Below are 5,284 nucleotides of genomic sequence, written 5' to 3'. Positions count from 1 at the left end.
GAGAGAGGGAAACATTGACGTGAAAGGGACACATCGAGTGGCTGCCACCCGCACGACCAACCACAGCCGGGGACAAACTGCAACCGAGGTACATGCCCTTAGCGGGAACCGAACCCGGGTCTCTCCGGACCGCAGGCGGACGCTCTAACCGCTGAGCCAAACTGGCCAGGGGGATGTATAGACCTCTTAATAATGTTGTTTGTAGGGGGAGGAAGAAGATAGAAACTTCCCCCAGGATACTCTGCAGTGAAGATCTGTAGTAAGTAGTCTGTTATTCTGAAGGACTGATGATGTCTGTCTCTTGGCTGAGTGATTGAAATTAAATTGGGCCAATGGACACAGACAACAGTTTTAAGAAAGGCAGGAGCAGGGTGGGAGTGGGGAGGAGGGGGTCAATAGTGGAAAAATAAGGAACATTTGTAATACATTCAACAATAAAGATAAATTAAAAAAAAAAATTAAATTGAGGATTCAGAGCAATCACATCAAGCTGAGACTCTTTCCTACTGATGCAAAATTGCTCCCTTAGGGACACTCACAGATTGGGAATCTGTAACAGTGACTTCTCCACCTCTGGGGCTTCTCATCAATAGCAGCTGAAATTTTCTAGCACCTTTTTGCTTAACGTGCTCTACAAACTGATTTCCTTGCTCCACACAGGGATCATTTCAGCTTTCCTGAAAGGCAGCTGCCTCTGTAGTGAAAAGTGACAGCTGTTTTACAGCTGCAAAGCATTGTACTACAATATGAATTTGTTTTTGTTTCTTTTCACATTCGTGTATCTCCCAGCTATGGAGCTAAAAAATAAAGGGGGAGAAATAAAGAAGTACTCATGAGGGTGAAAATGTGACCCAACAGGAAAATTAAAACCATTTTCAATTGAATAAGATGAGTAATTTTTAACTTTTCAAGTTACAATTTGGCTGTGATATCACAGTTAGAACTGATACAAAAATATATTTTTGTCTTCTGTAAAATTTTTTAATTCCTGAGAGTCACTTCTATAGAATGTTAGTAAAAATGAATGATGGGCCCTGGCCGGTTTGGCTCAGCGGTTAGAGCATCCAGGCCCGGAGAGACCCGGGTTCGGTTGCCGCTAAGGGCACGTACCTCGGTTGCAGTTTGTCCCCAGCTCTGGTTGGTTGTGCGGGTGGCAACCACGCGATGTGTCCCTTTCACATCGATGTTTCTCTCTCTCTCTCTCTTCCTCTCTCTCCCTCCCACTCTACCTGAACAAAAAATGCAAAAATGTCCTCGGGTGAGGATGATAAAAAAAATATATATATATATATATATAAAATATATATAAAAAAAATAAAAAAATAAAAAAAAATATATATATATATAAAAAATATATATATATAAAATGAATGATGGCCCCCTAGCCTCTAAAGAAAAGAGGATTGTATTTTACTAGTGCCATTTTTTTATTACCCTAAGTAAACCTGTGTTAGAGGAAAAACTAACTCTTCTCAGACTCTACAAGCCTCAGGTAGAACAGGTTGTTTAAGAGCCTAGACCTGGTCAAAGTTTGTTATCCCCCATTCTTGGTCTGGGTTCCAGCTATGCTTTGATAATCACTATTCTATAGTGTAAATAACAACTGTCAGACCAAAGATAAAACAAAAATTTCACATCTACTATAATAATACCCTATATTTTTATGGTAAGGTTCAATTAATACATTATAAAACTTTTAACTACATTAATCAGTAAAATTCTATGAGGTATATAGGTCATGCATTATTGTTCTTATTTATGGCTGTGTCTCAGAAATGAAGAAATAAAGTGATTCACCCAAAGTTTACTACTAGTAAATAGAAAAACTAATACTTTATCCCAGGGCTTCTATTCTTCCTCCAGCCCCTTTTAAACAGTTTTAAAAAAATCAGTATTGCACATTGATGTTCAGGTAGAATGGAAAATCTTTTGACAATAGAATCATGGCTATGTGTAGGTGTATATGTGTGTGTGTGTGTTCTCTGACTTCCTTTTTTTAATCCTACCCGAGGATATTTTTCCATTTTTCTTCAGATAGAGTGAGAGGGAGAGAGAGAAACATCGATGTGAGAGTGACACATCGATTGGTTGCCTCCAGCATGACCTGGACCAGGGCTGGGACTGAATTGCAACCGAGGTACATTCCCTTGACTGGAATCAAACCCATGACTCTCTTGTGCGCTGGCTGACACTCTAACTGCTGAGCTAAACCAGCCAGGGCAATCAAATATTTTTAAATACTGAGTGTTTGTATGCGTAGTACAGTAGTACCAAATGTAAGGTTTCTCTTCTCAATTTTATAATTTGCCAGGGACATAGGGTAGAACATGGTAAAGTTAAAGTACAAGGTGAATGTGTCTGAGTGCCAGCTGAGCAAAGCAGTGGGGGAAAGGTCAGTTGAAGTGAGTGATGATGACCTGCATGTGATGAAGGATGGTAATAATACACATAAGACAAGAATCCACAAGGTTTGGTGATTATACTTGTAAGAAAAGGACTAACTCTAGGTGATTCTGAGATTTGGAACTGAGTGACTGGGAGAATGATAAAAATAAGGAATCAAAATTGGGAGTTATGCCCTGGTTGTTTTGGCTTAGCATCGGCCTGTAGACCAGAGAGTCTCGGGTTTGATTCCAGTCAAAGGCACGTGCCTTGGTTGCATTGTGGTCCCCGGCAGCCAATTGAGGTGTCTCTCTCACATCGATGTTTCTCTTTCTCTCCCCCTCCCACTGTATCTGAAGATAAATGGAAAAATATCCTCGGGTGAGGATTTAAAAAAAAAATTGGGGGGAATCATTAGGGTAGGGTAGGTCAGTGGATAGGGTAATTGATAAAGTCATGTGTCACATCACGAGGGGATATGTTTTGAGAAATATGTTGTGTGATTTTTGTCATGCGAACATCATAGGGTGCACTTACTACACATCTAGGCTATATGTATATTGCTCCTAGGCTACAAGCCTATACAGCATGGCACTATACTGAGTACTGTAGGCAATTGTGTTTTTTTAAAAAATGTTTTTATTGCCCTGGCCGGTTTGGCTCAGTGGTTAGAGAGTCAGCCTGCAGTCCAGAGAGACCCGGGTTCGGTTCCCGCTAAGGGCATATACCTCAGTTGCAGTTTGTCCCCGGCCTTGGTTGGTCGTGCAGGTGGCAGCCACTCGATGTGTCCCTTTCACGTCGATGTTTCTCTCTCTCTCTCTTCCTCTCTCTCCCTCCCACTCTACCTGAACAAAAGAATGGAAAAATGTCCTCGGGTGAGGATAAAAAAATAAAAAAATAAAAAATGTTTTTATTGATTTTTTTAGAGAGGGAGAAAGGAGAGATAGAAACATCAATGTGAGAAACATCGATCAGCTGCCTCCTGCATGCCCCCCTCACCTGGCATGTGCCCTGACTGGGAATCAAATTGGAACCTCTCAGTCCATGGGATGCTGCTCAATCCACTGAGCCACACTGGCTGGGCTACTGTAGGCAACTGTAACACAATGGTAAATATTTGTGTATCTAAACATACCTAAACAAAAAACATACTATAAAAATAGGGTGTAAAAGATAAAAATGGTACACCCATAGGGCCGTTATCATGAATGGAGCTGGCAGGACTGGAAGTTGCTGCAGGTGAGTCATTGAGTGAGTGAATGTGAAGGCCTAGGACATTAGTGTACTCTACCAGAGACTATTTATAAACACTGTACACTTAGGCTACACTAAATTTATAAATGTTTTTTCTTCAATAATAACCTTAGCTTACTATAACATTTTTTACTTTACTGTTTATGTATAAGAGGGGAAAAAATAGAATAATAACTCTAAATCAAACCCAGCATCTGGGATATCCCAAGAAAATTGAGAGCTCCAGAATTGGCATGAGGAGAGAGACTAGGGCTGGTGAGATAAATTAAATGGGTGCTTAGTTTGTAGACATGCAATGATAAAAGTGGGATAGTTTGATCTATTTTTTAAGAGGTTGGAGGACTGATGCGGTCCTGAAAGACCCGGGTTCGGTTCCCGCTAAGGGCATGTACCTCTGTTGCAGTTTGTCCCTGACCCTGGTTGGTCGTGCGGGTGGCAGCCACTCGATGTGTCCCTTTCACGGTCGATGTTTCTCTCTCTCTCTCTCTCCCTCCCACTCTATCTGAACAAAAAAATGGAAAAATGTCCTCGGGTGAGGATTAAAAAAAAAAAAAGAGGTTGGAGGACTGAACTGTAGGACTGTCTGGTATTGAGAGAGAAGAGTAGAGAAAAATCTATAATCAATCTATTTGTAAAACTGCAAAATTCTAAATCTGGAGACTATGCTGGTCTGACCGAGTAAGGGTTACTGGTTTGCTGTTTACAATACAGCACTGGAAGTTCACTTAAACAACTATTTCCTAGGCACTGGGCATCATTTTAGGAGAACAGTGTAGATCAGAGGTAGTTGTATGAAGTGACAGTTACTATGATGAGAAGATGTTCCCAGTTAGGTTCTCTGTGTCTTTAGACTTTTCAGGAATCAGGTTGCATTTTCAAGAGAGTACCTCCCCCAAACTTTCACTCTAAGGAGTAGTGTGCACAAAAAACATAGGAAAAAAGAATAATGGACTATAGAAACTTGAGACAATGTGAGGATTTCTTTTAAAGGGGCAAAGGGTCAGGTTGTATTATCATTTAAGACAAAAACTTTCTGAAAAAATTTCTTAATTGATTTTTAAAGATATGTTTTTATTGATTTTTTTTTGAGAGAGAGGAAGGGAGAAAGAGAGATGGAAGCATCGATAGGAGAGAGAAACATTGATCAGCTGCCTCCTGCACACACCCCAGTAGGGATTGAGCCTTCAACTTGGGCATGTGCCCTGACTGGGAATCGAACCGGGACTTCTTAGTCCATGGGAAAATCCTCAATCCACTAAGCCATACCTGCCGGGCTGAAAAAAATTTTTAACAGTCAGTTTTTAGTACCCTAGTTGCACTGTGAAATTTTCTTTTTCTGTATTCTTGGACAGGTAGAAGTTTTCTTAGGGACTGAACTTACTGTCTTACAGTCTCAGAATATACAGATGAATGCTGAGATGATAGAAATTAATATCCTATATTAAAAGTCATCAGTGTCTTCTGCCCGGCCAGTGTGGCTCAGTGGTTGGGCATCGACCCATGCACCAGGGGGTCGCTGGTTCAATTCCTGGTCAGGGCACATGCCCAGGTTGTGGTCCAAATCCCCAGTGGGGGGCATGAGGTGGCCAATCAATGTTCTCTCTCATTGATGTTTCTATCTCTCTCCTTCTCCCTTCCTTTCTCTCTA

Source organism: Molossus molossus, unplaced genomic scaffold (genome assembly GCF_014108415.1).
Source record: "Molossus molossus isolate mMolMol1 unplaced genomic scaffold, mMolMol1.p scaffold_m16_p_10, whole genome shotgun sequence".
NCBI classification, from domain to species: Eukaryota; Metazoa; Chordata; class Mammalia; order Chiroptera; family Molossidae; genus Molossus; species Molossus molossus.
The sequence above is the reverse complement of the archived record's forward strand: the minus strand, read 5'-3'. Positions refer to the sequence as shown.